The following is an 18,099-nucleotide window of genomic DNA, read 5'->3' on the forward strand; positions in this document are numbered from 1 at the left end:
TCACATGACAACTTCCCAGATCCTGGAGGCTTTTGAATTGCCAGCCCAAGATTCAAGAGAGATATTTTGGTTCCAGAGACCTTTGTCTAGAGAAACAAAAAAGCAATCTAACCCCGGAGAAGCTGTCAATATCTTTGGCTCTTGGGCCACCCAAGTAGGTTGGAAATACTCATCTGATGCTAGAGGCACACATATTTCCCCTTTCTGAGGTGAAGCAACTTCAGACAGTGTCAGGGCCATCCTGTAACCAACCCCAACATTCTGGGCACGTGCTGGGTGTTCTAGTAACCCACCTGCAACCCCAATTCTGAGCCTGCAGGTGCAGCCAGGAGGTGCATGGGGGCTCTGCCAATGCTCTGGCGCCATCTGGTGGGCATATGCTCTAACAGCAACTCTTAGCCCTTCCTCCTGTTGCCCTCAGCAGCCTTGACCTGGGCCAGCTTGATTTCGTTCCTCTTCACGCTCTTAAGTCCAGTGATGTGCCCTACACACTGGGGGTATTTTACTGTCAAATCTCTCAGAGAAATCACCCCATCCATTAATACCTCTGCCTCTCCACCCACTGGGTCTTGAGAGTCTTCTTTATATCAATTAACCTACCTTAATTTATGAGAACTGCCTTTAGGCCTGCTCCCTGAAACAGGGAAAAAGAGGCTCAGATGGAGAGGGAAGAAGTTTGGTGAGATCTTTTGAGAGGAAAAAGGACAAAGATTAGCAAATCGGCCCACCAAAGCATCCCCCCTTTTCCGTATTCCATTCACAACCACCAGCCTGTTTTTCCACATGGCAATCTTCTGCAGTCCTGAGGCTTGAAAACTGCAAACCCAAGATTTAAGGCACGTTTCTTGTCCAGAGTCCTGCCTCTCTAGAAACAAACAGAAATCAGACCCAAGAGAACCTGTCAAGCACTCACACCACTGGGCTGCCTAACCAGACTGGAAGTGCCCCAGTACCTTCTGAAGTGACACCTGTGTCCCTTGTGTGAGGTGAGGCAACTTGGGATGGAGCAACAAAGATCCAGAGTAACCAACCCCTCATGTGTGGGGCTCTGCCAAACTTATCTCCAGCCCCATCTCAGATGGAAGGTGCACCCAAGGAGGTGCAGATGGGCTCTGTCTGTGCTCTGGTGCCATCTGGCAGCTGTCCCCTCTAACATCAACTCTCAGCCTTTCCTCCAGAGCCCTCAGTAGCCCTCAGGGATGCACTGGCCTTGGGCACCTGCCAGCTTAATTTTCTTCCTGCTCTCCAACTCAGCACACTGAAGTGCCCTGCAGACAGGGCTATTTCTTTCTCAAACTCTCTCAGAGCACTCAGCACAACCCAATACAATAAAACCTGCTGCCTCCCCGTGACTGGTCTTTTTGGTTTTTTTTTAGGGCCACACCAGTGGCATATGGAAATTCCCAGGCTAGAGGTCAAATCAGAGCTACAGCTGTGGCCTACACCACAGCCACAACAATGTGGGATTTGACCACATCTGAGACCACAGCTCACAGCAACCCCAGATCCTTAATCCACTGAGCGAGGCCAGGGATCGAACCTGCATCCTCATGGAAACTAGTTGGATTCACTTCTGCTTTGCCACAACAGGAACTCCACCACTGGGTCTTGAGAGCCTTCTTTTTTTTTTTTTTTTTTTGTCTTTTTTTGTTGTTGTTGCTATTTCTTGGGCCGCTCCCGCGGCACATGGAGGTTCCCAGGCTAGGGGTTGAATTGGAGCCGTAGCCACCGGCCTACGCCAGAGCCACAGCAACGCGGGATCCGAGCCGCGTCTGCAACCTCCACCACAGCTCACGGCAACGCCGGATCGTTAACCCACTGAGCAAGGGCAGGGACCGAACCCGCAACCTCATGGTTCCTAGTCAGATTCGTTAACCACTGCGCCACGACGGGAACTCCTTGAGAGCCTTCTTTAAATCAATCCTCCTACCTTAATTCATGGTACATGTCTTTAGGTCTGCTTCCTGAAACAGAGGTAAGATACAGGGGAAAAAAGGCTCAATGGATAGAAAGAAGGAAATTTAGGGATATGTCTTAAGAGAAAATTCACGGTGATTCCAAAATCACCAACCAAAATATTATAACTTTTACGTGCTACATTCATGAATAACAGCCCCTTTTTGTACATGATAAACCCGCAGAAGCTATAGGCTTGAAAACTGCAAGCCCAAGATTCAAGACAGATATTTCTGTGTCCTGAGTTGTACCTCTCCTGAAACAAGGGAAGTCTGACCCCAGAGAACCTGTTGAACTCTCTGGCACCTTGGCCACACGACCAGGCTGAGAAAGCCCATCGGATGCTAAAGGCAGAGATGTTTTCCTTCCTTGAATGATCAATTTTGGGCCAGAGAGTCAGAGGTGTCCTCCGATTCGCCCCAACACTCTGACAGGTCCTGTGTTTGCACCAACCTGTCTTTAACCCCATGTCCGAACCTGGAGAGGCAGCCAGGAAGCTGCGGGTGGGCTCTGGCGCCATCTGGCGGTCATCAGCTCTAACACCAACTCAGCCCTTCCTCCTGTTTCCCTCAGCAGTCCCTGAGGCTGTATTCACCTTGGGCACCTGCAAACCTGATTTTGTTCCTCCTCACCCTCTAAGCACAATGAGCTTATACACCTGCCAGGTTGCTGTCCTTCCTTCTCACCCTTTAAACGCAATGGCTTGCTTTGCAGACTGGGGTATTTCTTTCTCAAAATTTCCCAGAGCACTCACCACAACCTACCCCACCACAATACATTAAAACCCTCTGGCTCCCCACCCACTGGGTCTTGAGAGCCATTTAAAAATCAATCAGCTTGTCTTAATTCATGAGAACTGCCTTTAGGCCTGCTCCCTGAAACTGGGGTAGGAAATTGGAAAAAGGCTTAGATGGAGAGGGAAGAAGTTCGGTGAGATCTTTTGAGAGAAAAAGTACAGAAATTAAGTAAAGCAGCCCACCAAAGCACCCCCCTTTTCCATGTTCCATTCACAACCACCAGCCTGTTTTTCCACATGGCAATCCTCTGCAGTCCCAAGGCTTGAAAACTGCAAGCCCAAGATTCAATACACATGTTTCTCATCCAGAGTTCTGCCTCTCTAGAAACAAGGGGAAATCAGACCCCAGAGAATCTGTCGAGTAGTCTTACCCTGGGCTGCCTAACCAGACCGGAAGTGCCCCAGTATATTCTGAAGTGACACCTAGGTCCCCTGTGTGTCAGGGATTTGGGATGGAGTGACAAAGACCCAGAGTAACCACCCTCTCATCTCTGGGCTTGTCCATGGGATTTTGCCAAACTTGTCTGCAGCCCCATCTCTGACACTGAAGGTTCTGCCAGTGTTCTGGCGCCATCTGGCCCTGGAGCTGCGGCACTGCCCTTGGAAACCTCCTAGCTTGATTTTATCCCAGATCTCCCTCTCAAACCCACGATATGCCCTACAGACACCGTCATGATTTTCTCAAAGTCTTCCAGAGTACTCACCCCACCCTAGACCACTTCAAAACCTGATACAGGTCACAGGTCTGCATTTTCAATCCCATGAGGCTTGTGAGCCTGATTTGGCTCCCCTCCATAAAATTAAAAGCCTTATAGAGGGTGGTATTTATCTCTCAAAGCTCCCCATATCTCTCACTGCTCCTTGTCAGCACTCCTTTAAGTCAATCAGCAGGACACACTCTGACTCAGGTGACCGGCTTTAAATTATTCCAAATACCACCCCCCCCCCAAATGTCACCTCACCATCCCTTATTTTACGTGACCTGGTTTTAGGTTAAGATTATTCCCTCAGGAGTGCACGAAAGGAGGGAGAGGCTCTGATGGAAGAAAAATGAGCGAGTTTTCAGAGATGCCTCACAAGACAGGTCTCTGGGATGGGCACAGCCTGCCTAGCAAACGACCTCTGCTTTGACGCTTTCCATCACAACCAGCAGCCCAGCTCTCCAGAGGCCAAACACTGTGCAAGCCCAACTCTGGAAAACTGCAGGCCTGGTACTCAAGCCAAAGGCTTGCTTGTGGGTTCTGAGTTCTGCTTCTGCAGAAATAAAAGGCAGTCAGACCCCTCATGACCCATCCAATGGTGTGGACTTTGGACTGCCTCAGCCCACAGATGATGACCCAGACATGTGAAAGCAGAACAATATCCCCTTTACCAGATGAGCAAGTTTGGACTGGAGAGGTAGAGGTGGCCTTGAACCTACCCCTCCTTGCTAGACAACTGCTGGGGGATCCACCATCCCCATCTTGAACCCCATGTCTGAGCCTGCAACTGTTAAAGTTAGGCAGCGGCTGGGCTGGGCTGGTACTTTGGCGCCCTCTGGTGGCCATTCTCTATAATAACTCAGAGCCCTTCCTCCTACCCCATGAACAAACCATGGGCTCTACTGGGCTTGCCCACATGATAGCTGATTTAATTCCTTCTCTCCAAGAACAACCAAGGGCCTACCAGAGAGGGGGTATTTCTCTCTTTCAGTCAGCCATGGCACTCACTCCTCCCTATCCTTCACCACTCCTCTCAGTCACTGAGCCAAACCTACTCCATAACAGGCAACCAGGGTTAAATTAATCAGCCTCCCCTCTTGTTTTGTGTGACTTGCTTGGAGGTAATGTTCCCCCCCACCCCCCAGGGGTGAAAAAGTGAGGGAGAGGGCCATATAGAAGCAAATGAAGGAAATTTTCAGAGAAATTTCAAGAGACAGGTCTGAGGGATGAATGCAGCCTGCCCACCGAGCCACCTCTGTCTGCTTTTACCCTCTCCATTCATGAATGCCAGCCCAGTTTCCTGATGCCAAAGAGCTTATAAGCCTGATCCTGGAACATTGCATGCCCAATATTCAAGCCAACTACTTTTGGGTTTGGATTTCTGCCTCTGCAGAATCCAAAGGTAGTCAGAATGGTGACAGCCTGTCCAAATGTCCAGACCTTGGGCTGCCCGAGCTGTCTAACAGTGACCTACAGATGTGAAGGCAGAACTGTGTCCCTTCTATTAGGTGAGGTAATTTCAACTGGAGAGTCAGGGGCGACCTGTAACCTACCCCTGCTCACTAGGCACGTTCTGGGGGATCCACTGGCCCCATCTCAAACCCCACTTCTGAGCTGTGATATGCGAAGCAGCTGCTGGGCTCTGCCAATGCTCTGATGCCCTCTGGCAGCCATCCTCTCTGATAAACTCAGAGCCCTTCCTCCTGCCTCCTGACAAAACCCATGGATGGACTGCCCTGGCTTTACAGCTGATGTCCATCCTCCTCTCCCTCCGAGAACCACCATGTGCTGCCTTACGCAGGGTGGCATTTCTCTCTCCAAGTCTCTCAGGGCACTCTCCCCCCTCCTTTCCTCTCCAACACCACTACTCTACATCCATCAGCTGATCCCACTTCAAGTCAGGTCCCCAGCTGGAATTCATCTGCTCACCTTAATACATGAGACCCCGTCTCAGCTAATGTTCTTCCCTCAGGAGTGACTCACAGGAAGCACCGGCTTGGGTAAGAAAAATAAAAAGGAACTCTGGGGAGAAATCTCAGAGCTACATCCCAGTGATAAGCACACCTGGCCAGGCACAAACACCGCTGCTACCCACACCATACCGGTCCACAAGCACTGCTTTTCTCATGCCACACCCGACAAAAGCCTGACTTGTGAAAACAGCATGCCTAACATTCAAAGCAAATGCCTTTGCATTCTGGGTTATACCGCTGGAGAATCCAAAGTTTGGGCTGGAGAGTCAGAGATGGCCTGGAATCCACCCCTTCCTCCCAGATTCACCATCCCCATCTTGAATCCCATCTCTGAGCCTGAAAGTGCCAACCAAATTCACACACCTGCTGGGCTTAGCCTGCACTTTTGTGCCCTCTTGTGGCCTCTCACTCTAATTACAACTCAGAGCCCTTCCTCCTGATCTAACCCATGGACTCCACTGGGCATGTGCAATTGAGAGCGGATTTAATTCCTCCTCTCAGTCTAACTAAGATTCTTACTGAGGGACATTTCTCTCTCAAAGTCAAGCATGACACTCTATTCTTCAACGCTTCACTTTGGTAAGATTTTCTCTCATAGGTAAATGAAAGGAGGGAGAGGCTTAGAAAGAATACGAAAAAGTAACTTTCAGAGGGCCCTCAGGAGACAAGTCTCTGGCTGTACCCAACATGGCCAGCAAGGAACCTCTGCTTTTGCACTCCCCAAACAAATAGAAACCTGATCCTGGAACACAGCATGACCAATATACAACTACTTTTGGGTTCATTTATGCCTCTGAAGAATCCAAAGGCACTCGGAAATTTGACAGCCTGTCAATAGTCTGGACTTTTGGTTACCCCAGCTGTCTGATAGAGACCCAGAAATGTGAAGGGAGAAGAATGTTTCTTCTATCAGCCAAAGTAATTTAGACTGGAGAATCCGAGGCAGCCTGTAATCTCCCCTAGACCCGGTGGATCTACCTATCCCCATCTCAAATCCCATCTGAGACTTGAAGTTGCCAACACCAAGCGGTTGCTGGGCTTGGCTGGAGCTTCTACACCCTCTGGTGGCCATTCCCTGTAATAACAACTCTGAACCCTTCCTCCTGAACAAAACCCATGGACTTCAACTGGGCTTGGGCTCCTGCTAGCAGATTTAATTTCTCCTCTTACTCTAAGAACAACAAAGCACCTTAAAGAAGGGGCTATTTCTCTCTCAGAGTCATCCATGGCACTCACTCCTCCCTATCCTTCACCACTCTTCTTAGTCAGTGAACTGAACCTACTCTAAATGAGCCTCCCCTCTTAATATAAGTGACTTGTCTTGAGATAAGATTTTTCCTCAGCTGTGCACAAAAGGGAGAGGCTCAGATGGAAGAAAAATAAAGAACTTTTCACAAAACTCTCAAGTGTCTGGGATGGAACCTCTGCTTATACACTCTGCATTCAGGACCACCAGCCCAGCTTTCCAGATACCAAACACTGTGCACACTGACTCTAGAACGCTGCATGCACAATATCCAGTCAACTACTTTGGAGTTCAGATTTCTTCCCCTGAAGATTCCAAAGGCTTTTAGAACTCCTGACAGCCTGTCCAATTGTCTGGACTTTGGGCTATCCTTAATTCATATTACCTGCCTCACATTTTTTAAGCCCCCTGAGTCTGCTGAAATCAATCAGCTGCCTTAAACTAGGTGACCCATCTTCTAGTAAATCACACAGCCTCAATTCATATTACCTGGCTTTAGGTAGGTCCCAATAACAGTGGTCAGTCCAGGAGGAAGGATCTCCGATGGAAAAGGAAGATGAAGTTTGAGGGGGAACGCTCCAGAGGAAAAACACAAGGATCAGCACTGCCCAACAGCCAGAATTCTGTTCTTCTTACCCACTCAATGTTCAAGATTCAAGTCCACCAGCCCCCACCCCACCCCTACCTTTTTTTTCCCCCCTGATTTCAGGAAAATCACTTTGCTAGCTGAGGAAGGAAGAAAAGGAACTCTAAGTCATCCTAACTTTTTGGACCGTTGTATCTGAGTATGTAGAGAACTGAACACATGCCAAATAGGCATTTGGCCTCCCTGACTGATTACCTGTATTCGAGCATGAGCAAACCCTATTTGAGCAAGTCTCACTGACTGCCAGAGAGGCTCTCTGAATAATTTATTTGGCTAGAGAACCTTTATTCCCACTCCACCTTCCCCCCATATCCAGAGAGTGTTTTCTGAAGAGCACGCATCTACTTCAGCTATTTCCTACAGCCTCACAGTGGGGCTTGGAACGTTGAATCACTGACTTAAGAGGGGACCTTATAACCAAGGTTCTCTTAGACTGCCCTTTGCCTCCCATCGCCTGCAAAGAGTTATTCATGTCTCTGTTAGAGCACCTAGACCATTTGGTGTGGGCTAGATTTTGTGGGATCTGCATCACCACCAACCCTCAGAGGAGGCCATACAGGAGCTGGAAACAGATAAGAAGTGAGGTCTTCCCTGGGGGGTGTAACTCAGCCTCTATCCTGGCAAAAATCACCATCAGAGTACATCCTCCATAAGTGAAAATTCTCACCCACTAACAAACAGCTCATTTCCTTTTGCCCCATCTCATGACCCACATGACCACAGTATAAATTTGTAGATGGGGAAAGTTAGCCAACTACTGGCTCTCTCAACTATAATACCATTTTCCATTGGACCTCCAGTGCTAGCATCTGAAAAAAATGGGACGAGATCCCCTTTGTCCCATTTTTCAGGGTGCTTTGCCAAACAGAGGGCCCCCAAAAGAAATGAGTTTATGTCTAATCTCTCTCTCCTTGTACTGGAATCTCAGCCCAAGGGTCCTCTTCATTTTCTCCCCTGGCCATGAGTAGCTCCTTCCCCTTCTGAGAGTTCACCCATGACTCCTGAGTCATCTCCCCCTACCTCTCCTCATTCTCTGGTGCCGTCCTTTCCCTCCATTTCACCACCATCCTACCTGTGGTCCTCACCCCCTCTCTGACTCTCCCACCTCCACCTTTTGGTATGCCTCCTTCCGAGACCAGATCAATGCACACCCATATTGACTTTCAGTACCAGCTCTCCTGAGTCACTACGCTATCCCCCCTTTGGGAGGTCCCCAGTGGAGAGGGCTGACTGACCACCATGTATATATCCTTATCTCCTCTGATCTATATAACTGGAGTAGTCACTACAAGGGATTGAAGGAAGGCCCCTTAGCTTCCTTTGAGACCTTTGGGACATTCTACCTTCCAGTCGCCCTCCTTGCAGTGTGCACTTTGATTGGTTTTGAGCCCTTCTCTCCACTATGGACAAGGTCTTTGAAACTGGGGGCAATTCACCGATGTCCCATCCTAGCTGGTTGCACACTTGAAATAGAAGACTGAAGGGGCCCAAGAGTTCCTTCGAGGAGGCTTAGCTGACCCTGACTGTGGGGAGTAAAAAGGTTTACTTTCTAGTCAACACAGGGGCCACCTATTCAGTCTTGAATACCTGACAAAGCAGAATGACCAAAGATAAATGTAAGATCATGCGAGTGGGAGGGAAACAATAGGAATAGAATTTTATAGTACAATTCAAAAGGGAGAATGTTATCTCACTCTTACATGTGTTGGAATGCCCAACCCCCCAAATAGGAAAATATTTATTCTACAAATTCAGAGCTACAATTTATCTCAGAGACAAACCCCTTACTGTGGAAACCCCTTACCTGAGCCCATTCTGTAGCTTAGGGCTACTGCACTCTTCCAAGAATAATAGCCTAATTAACCTTAAGGTGGTTAATCTCTTGGTAGGTGTTAGGGGCTACATGGAGGCTCTTTTTTTTTTTTTCTTTTTTTGTCTTTTCTAGGGCTGCTCCTGCAGCATATGGAGTTTCCCAGCCCAGGAGTTGAATTGGAGCTGTAGCTACCGGCCTATGCCACAGCCACAGTAACTCGGGATCCGAGCCGTGTCTGCGACCTACACCACAGCTCACATCAATGCTGGGTCCTTAACCCACCAAGCAAGGCCAGGGATCGAACCCGCAACCTCATGGTCCCTAGTTGGATTCGTTAACCACTGCGCCACGACGGGAACTCTAGGAGGCTCATTGTTAAGATGGCTTTTTATGCTGACCCATGGAACTGACCACCTTGCTCAAGCGACATCCTGTTTTCATCCACTGGGCATCCACTGGTGCCTACTTTCCCAAGACTATGAGACCTTTCCCCCCTTCACTGTGGGACACCACACACCTCCAGCTTTCTCGGGATTACGAGACCACCCTACCATGAGACACCTCCGACTTTCTCATGACTATGTGACCACCAGAGTTCAGCTGCAGGCGAAAGATAAACTCCCCCCGCTTCAGGGAATCCAATTTGCCATCCATAGGGTATAAGAAGACCCTGCAAGAAGGGCAAGGGGTTGGCTCTTCTCAAGGGTCAGTCACCCTCTTCCTTTCCCCTCTAATAAATTTTCTTCTCTTTGCCTGAACACCTGGCTCATTCTCTTTCTCTGTGCTCACCTTACAGTAGGGACCTATGACATCATGGGCTGAGTCAGAAGGCACTGCTCATCATAGTCAAGCTGTGACCTGGCCATAACTCAAAAAAAAAAAAAAAAAAAAAGTATATCCCTTAAGCAAAGAAGCCCTAGCAGGTACAAAGCCTCCTCAAGCAAGAGCTTCTTAAACCCTGCCAGTCCCCCTGCAACACTCCTATTCTGCTGGTAAAGGAGACAAATGGGAAATACTGGCTAGTTCAGGACCTTTGGGCCATGAATGAAGCTATGGAGGAGATTACTCTCTCCCCTAAACCCTAAGAGGACCTGTTACTCAGTGTTAGACTTAAAAAGGCTTTCTTCTGTGTGCCCCTGGCCCCAGAATCTCAATACATTTTTGCACTTGAATGGCAGGATCCTGGACAACTTGAAAAAATAACAATAGTACCAGATGGTTCTGCCCCAGGGATTTAAAAACTGCCCTACCCCTTTGGGAAAGGTTTTAGCTGAGGGCCTAGGTGACCTTGAGTTAGAACAAGGAACGAACTATTCTCCAGCCCATGGGTGACAACTTAATCACCAGCCCCACCAAAGAGCTTTCTGACCATAATGTAGTTAACATCTTGAATCATCTAAGAGAAGAGAGTTTCAAAAGAAAAAGCATAGTGGGTAGAATACTTAGGGTTCTTTATAGAAAAGGGGCACAAGGCACTATCTAGGGAGAGGAAAGAGTTGATCTGCCAGGGGCATTGCCTAATATGAGAAAGCAGCTCTGGGGTTTCCTGGGGTGGTTGGGCTCTGCTGCATGTGGATCCCCAACTGTGGCTTAATGCTAAGTCCTTGTCTGAACAATCAAAAGGAAACAGCCTTAACCCTTTCTAGTGGAACCCTTGATTATGACCAGTCTTTCCTTGAACTGAAAAATCATCCCATGAAAGCCCCTCACTTAGCTTTACCTGCCCCAGTTGTTCCTTCCATCTATATATGCAGGAGAAAAGAGGGACTACCCTGGGGTCTCTGGCTCAGGTTGTAGCCTATTTTTTTAAAAAACAATTTGACCCAACTGCTAAAGCTTTGTCCTCTGGTTGGTCTGCTGGAGGGCAAGTTGTTAATATCTACACAGACTCTAAATACACCTGTTCAATCCTACAGTGGGTCATCTGGAGGGGAACAAAGAGATTAAGAGTGGGAGGAGCTGGAATATGCAGCTACTGGAAGTTATACTCCTGCCAAAGGAGGCCCTCAAAAGGGAGAAGCAGGAGAGCTCTCATGTGGCTCGGTGGGTTAAGGATCCAGTGTTGTCACTGCAGTGGCTTAGATTACTGCTGTGGTTCAGGTTTGTTCCCTGGACCAGAACTTCCACACATCACAAGCATGGCCAAAAAAAGGGGCGGGGCAGGGCGGAGGTGGGGGAGAAGCAGGAATTCTAAGAGGACATGACAGAGCAGATGAAACAGTTAAACAAGCAGCAGAGGGTGGGGACAGACTTCAAATGCATTCTTCCTGGCTCTCCCAGACCCTAACTCCTACACTTCCATACACACCCCAGGAGAAAGGGGAAAAGGTGTTGAGATGGGGCTATTTTAAAATCCCAGACTACACAAAGTGGATGGATAATGGCCATGGGTCAGAACACACATTATGGGTAAGGGATCCTATAACAATGGCTCATAAATCCATTACTGTCCCCAATTTCCCTGGTCTCCTTCAATGGGTGGTTGAAGCTTGTCATATCAAGACCAACTCTCACCCTCCCCAAGGTAATTGGAGTGACCCCTATCTGGTATAGTGGCACATATACAGGTCAAGACTGGCAAACTGATTTTACAGTAATGCTCTAGGCACGAGGAAATTTTAGATGTTTGTGAGTTTTGACTGACACCTTCTCAGACTTGATGGAGATATTTCCCACCCAAGCCATGACTGCCTTGGAGGTCTCTGAGACCCTGCTCTAGGCAAAGATCCCTCAGTTTGGGCGCCCTAAGTCCATCCAGAGTGACAATGGGCCTTTAATTCCCAAATTACTAATGGGGTATCTAAACTCTAGGAATTAAATGGGGCTTACACTCTGATAGGGATGGAGTAGGCACAGGTAGTTGTAGAAGTTCCAACAAGGGACCACAGATAAAGAGGGAAACTTAGGGGAATTTGGGAGATCACTGTAAGTTAATAAATTGCCCAAGAAAGCCATCAGAACAAGGCAGGCTTCCTTAACTAGAGAAGGTGAGAGCATTGCCTCAGGATATTGGGTGGGGGTTGGGGTGAGGTCTGCATTCAGATTCAGACCCAGGGCAGGAGTTTGAGGATCACCCTTCAGCTGATTTGAATACACATCTTAAAGATACTAAGGAGGAGCTACTGCTCTAAGAAAGAAGACAAGGCAGTCTTTTCCGACCCCCACTCCCCTTGGATGATAAAACTGTAGCCCACTGGATCCTGGGGGCAGAGCCTCCTTGCCTGCCTGCTTACATCTCTCACAAGCATCCTATCTTAAAAAATCTATTTCTTGCCTATCACTTTGTCTCTGGCTGAATTCCTTCTGCGTTGAGGCATGAAGAACCTGAACCTCAATGAGTCCAGACATGGGGTGAGTGATTCTAATTTAAAACTGTGGATTCAAGTCCCAATCTGGGTTTTGGCTGGGTTCGAGTCCTGGCACATGGGTTCAAGTCCCAATTTGTGTTCTGGCTAGGTTCAGGCCATTAGTGCTGTCAGTTTCAACTCCACTAGGAAACCACAATCCTCAGGAAAAGTGGAAAAAAATCAAACCCTCAAAAGAAACTCCTGGATGTATATCTGGAGAAAACCATAACTTGAAAAGATAATATACACACCAATATTCATTGTGGCCCTATTGACAATAGCTGAGACATAGATGCACCTAAATGTCCATTAGGACATTTATCCTAAGTGTCCATGGATAAAGGAGATGTGGTACACATATACAATGGGATATTACTCAGCTATAAACAGAAGAAAATAATGTTATTTGCAGCAACATGGGTGGACCTAGAAATTAACATACTAAGTAAATCAGACAAAGACAAATATCATATGATATCACCTATATGTGGAATCTAAAAAAAATGACACAAAAATTTATTTATAAAACAGAAATAAACTCAAAGATTTTGAAATCAAACTATGGTTACCAAGGGGGAAACCATGGGGGGAGGAATAAATTGGGGAAATAGGATTAGCATATACACACTACCAAGTAGGGAATAGGCAACAGGCAAGAATCTGCCATAGGAGTTCCCATCATGGCTCAGTGGTAATGAATCCGACTAGGAACCATGAGGTTGCGGGTTCTGTTCCTGGCCTTGCTGAGTGGGTTGAGGATCTGGCATTGCTGTGAGCTCTGGTGTAGGTCACAGATACAGCTCGGATCCTGTGTTGCTGTGGCTCTGGTGTAGGACAGTGGCTACAACTCCAATTGGACCCCTGGCCTGGGAACCTCCACATGCCATGGGTGTGGCCCCAAAAAGCAAAAAGAAAAGAATCTGCTGTAGAGCACAGGGAAATCTACTCAATATTTGGTAATAACCTAAACGGGAAAAATTAGTGGCTATATATCTATATCTGTATATCTATATACACACAAAAAACTGTTTCACTTTGCTGTGCACTTGAAATTAATACAACATTGTAAGTCAACTATACTCCAATAAAGGTAAATATATATATATATATTTATTTATTTATTAGCCAAACTATGTCAAAACACTCATCAACCCTGGATCTCCCTTCTCCCCATTGCTCTCATGAGAATGTGAATAGTCTCTAAAGGAAAAATCATGTCTAGTCCATATGAGCCATGTATGGGAGGCACACTCCTGAAGGACCCGGCTCCAAGACTAATCTTAAGGATATGAAATATGCCTTATGGAGAGGGGGAAATTATCACAGCTCTACACCATCCAGCAATCCCAAACCACCTTCCTTTCTGACATGGTTGTACATCGTTTCTCCCCTGGGAATTGGGTTTATGTGAATGCCTGGAAAGCTGGAAATCTATAGGACCAGTTAAACTCCCAAGTGGACAGGACCTTATCTAGTCATCTTATCCACTTATTGTGCCCTAAAATTCCAGGGAATAAGTCCATGGGCCCATCATACCAGAGTGAAGAAATCACCTATATCTGAAGAAGTTCCTGAGCCACACACTCAAAACACTTGTGAACCTGGCACAGACCTTAAGTTACTTTTCAAAAGGATGAACTTACCAATACATAGGTAGCATGGTGGACAGGCTTGGTATCTGGCTTTGCCATTGCTATTGCCTTAGTTGGCTTCTGCTGTTCTGCCAGATCCCCTTCTCTGGTAAACATCTCATCTGTCCATGCTGGATATTAATATAGGAAGCAGGATGAGTAGCCATTATTGACTATTCTTTCTTATATTCTCTGCTCCATCTTTTACAAAACTGTCCATGCAGAATGGGAACTTAATGTAATCATAAATTCTGCAGGATTATAGCCCATGGACAAAATCTATCCCAGTGGCTGGCTCATCACCCGCACCCACACAGTGATGCCTATGGATTAAAGGTATTACATTTTATGCCTAAGAAAGACAACCTCACTCTCACCTTTGTTCACAGGTCTGCTAAACTTACCCCTCTTGAAGTTCATGTCCCACCCCTAATGTAGCTTCCCTGCTTGGAACTCACCCCTAGCATTGGTATCTCTAACAAATAAAAAGCACTGACACTAAAGCACCATCTCTCTAACTGATCTCACTGCCACTGCCCCACTACCAAAGTGAGAATCTTGCCATCAAATGCTCTACCCCCGAGCTATACCCCCCTAAAGTGAGAAACTTGTAATAACACCCTGGGGCTGCTCTGGACTCTGATTGATGCTTCTTCCATTACCTCACAATTTAAGTGCCCCAGGACTGACTCCTGTGGAAATCTCACCCATTGGTGCCCTCTGCACTGACTCCATGAATACACTCAGGGACTACACAGAGATGTAGTTATGGGGAAGGGGAGATGCTTCTTGTCTGATGTTTAGTGTATGGCCTTCCTGAGACCTGGGGAAAAGCCACCAGTCAAGAATCCCCCAGTGACCCCCAGTATGCAGATGGGCTTCTCTCCCCACACGGCAAGGGCACCCCCTCTTGGGATAGCCTCTTACAAATGTGGTTCAACTCCTTATAAGGGCACAGGCATGTGCTCCCTCTGGGTACCTATTCTTTCGGAGCCCTGGGATAAACCAACCATCCCATCAGAACAGCCCTAACTCCTCTGGGATGGGGTCTAGCCTACCCTTGCGTAGAAGATGCCCTATTTGTGCACAATACATGCTAGGCTGGCTGAGTTCTAGGAGCCTAGGTATAGCCATTCATAATATCACCCAGTCCTGAGATAAAAGGGTAATAAGACTCATTCTGGCAGGAGCAGAGATTGCTCTTGGACTGGTGGCCCCCTGGGGAGGTTCTGCATACCATGAAATCACTCTACAAAGTCTCACATGGGCCCTTGAGGACTTGTCTAAAAACATGAAGGATGCCTTACAAGGACCCCATATTTTTCTGGACTCAGGAGAAAAGATTGTACTTGACAAGAGGCTAGCCCTTGACTACCTCCTGACTGAACAGGGGGAATTCTGCACAGTTATTAATAAAACCTGCCACACGTATGTCAGTAACTCCGGTCAGACTGAGGTAAACCTAAAAGAGATATATGAGCAAAGATGTAACATAAAAAGTCCTGGAATATGGTCAAGCAGAGCCTTTTTAGTTCAACCTGGTTTCTTCCATTTCTTGGCCCACTAACTGCCATTAACCTCCTGCTCATCTTCAGGTCTTGCCTCCATAAAAGCCTTGTTAACTTCATTAGGAAAGGACTTGAAGCCCTCAAACTTCAGATGATACTAACACAAGGATACAAACACACAAGGATACAAGAACTGAGACTGTAGCCTGGTGACAATCAGACTTATTTTAGGCTGGGCAGGAACATTCCTGCACCTCCTACACCCATGTTCAGCAGGAAGCAGCCTCAGAAGACAGACTTGCACCCTCAAGAATGGGGAGCATGACAGGGAATGAGGGGAATTAGTTGCCCCAGCTGATGGCAAAGCCTTGCTCCAAACCTGCCAACTCCTCCTTGAATAGGAGTTAACATGTATCTTTAAATGACAGGGTCAGGTGACAAAAGGAGGAAGTTCTGGGAACACAAAAACCAGACTGAAGGAGATGGAATCAAGATGGTGAAAAATTTGACCTTCCACAGACTCCAAGTCTCATGCTGTGCTGATTTTACTACATTAGCTACTAGATGACACACCTCTTGGTGGCCAGGACTGGAAGATGCAGACCAAAAAAGGATAAGAAGGGGGTGGTACGCCATTTCCAGGAAAGCACTGCTCTCCCCTGCAGATGAATGCACATGCCCTCCCTGTCATTAGCCTCACTTCTCCTCCCTGTATCTTTACTCATTAAAATCAAATTCCTCTCACCACTTGGGTGGGAACTTGATCTGTGAACTATGTTCCCACATCTCCATTCTTTGCCCACTGAATGAAACTTGGGCTGCGTCGATCTCAGCTTCAGTTTCATTTTTTGACTGTGCGAACCCAAAGTAGCATCCATTCTATAGTTTCTTTTCATTCTTGTCTTTATAATACTGGAAATGACCACCTTAAAAAAAGACACTTGGAGTTCCTGTCGTGGCGCAGTGGTTAACGAATCCGACTAGGAACTATGAGGTTGCGGGTTCGGTCCCTGCCCTTGCTCAGTGGGTTAACGATCCGGCGTTGCAGTGAGCTGTGGTGTAGGTTGCAGACGTGGCTCGGATCCCGCATTGCTGTGGTTCTGGCGTAGGCCGGTGGCTACAGCTCCGATTCGACCCCTAGCCTGGGAACCGCCACATGCCACAGGAGCGGCCCAAGAAATAGCAAAAAGACCAAAAAAAAAAAAAAAAGACACTTGGCAATATATTTATTACCCTAGTTTGTAAATCAGAAAAGGAGAATAGTATGTCTCCCTAAGACTCAAGGAAGAAGCTCCAGATCCACCTTCATTTCCCTAAGCTGAAAATTAAGACTTAAACTATTCCTGAATAATTTGCATATGGGACATTTATACTATCTTTTAAGTGCCGTGTAAGAATTAAAAATGTTATCATAAAAGCTGACGTTACTGTGTACATTGTGCATTACTTGTCCTTCCATATATATAATAAATATGCTTTATCACACACAATTCATGATCATATAAAATGCATTAATTATCTACCTCATATGTATAAGCATGTACTTCAGGTTATTGTTATGGTAGGACACATTAAACATACAATCCAGGGATTCCCTAGTGACCTAGCTGCTGTGGCTTGGGTCTGATCCCTGACCTAGGAACTTCTACATGCTGTGGGTGCCCCAAAAAACAAAAAATAGTTCAATCCCTGGGAGTTCCTGCTGTGGCTCAGTGGAAACTAGGATCCATGAGGATGCAGGTTTGATCCCTGGCCTTGCTCAGTGGGTTAAGTATTCAGCACTGTCTTGAGCTATAGTGTAGGTTGCAGATGCGGCCTGGATCCCACATTGCTGTGGCTGTGGTTGGCTGGCAACTGTAGCTCCGATTCAACCCCTAGACTGGAAACCTCCATGTGCCGTGGGTATGGCCCTAAAAAGACCAAAAAAAAAAAAAAAATCCTTATTAGATTTCAGTCCCTACAGAATATTCATAGGGGTAATTGAAGTGATTGATATTATATAGGGAATATATTTATTAATTGTACATACCACATTATGTCCGAACATTTCCAGTCAACATGCTTGTCATAACCAGCAATAAGAACATAATTAGAAAGCCTCAATAAACCATCAACCTGTCCACAAATGTGCCTCTCTCCTAGTTCCAGGCCCAAGAACCATGGGGATTTCTATAAATTAACCATGTACATGTGTGTGTATGTGTGTGTGTGTGTGTGTGTGTGTGTGTGTATACATACACACTTGTTTGTTTTTGCCACACCTGTGTCATACCGAAGTTGCCAGGTCAGGGATCAATCCTGGGCCATAGCAGTGACAACATCAGTCCTGAACTTCTAGACCACCAGGGAATGGCAAACAAAATATATCTCGTGGTTGGTTCTTATTTCAGGGCCATTTCTCCCTTCACTGCCCACTCTTTCTCCTTAAATATCTCAGTGAACTATCAAAACAGCTTCTGTTCACATGTAACTGGTTTTATGC

This window comes from Phacochoerus africanus, chromosome 15 (genome assembly GCF_016906955.1).
Source record: "Phacochoerus africanus isolate WHEZ1 chromosome 15, ROS_Pafr_v1, whole genome shotgun sequence".
In the NCBI taxonomy this organism is placed as follows: domain Eukaryota; kingdom Metazoa; phylum Chordata; class Mammalia; order Artiodactyla; family Suidae; genus Phacochoerus; species Phacochoerus africanus.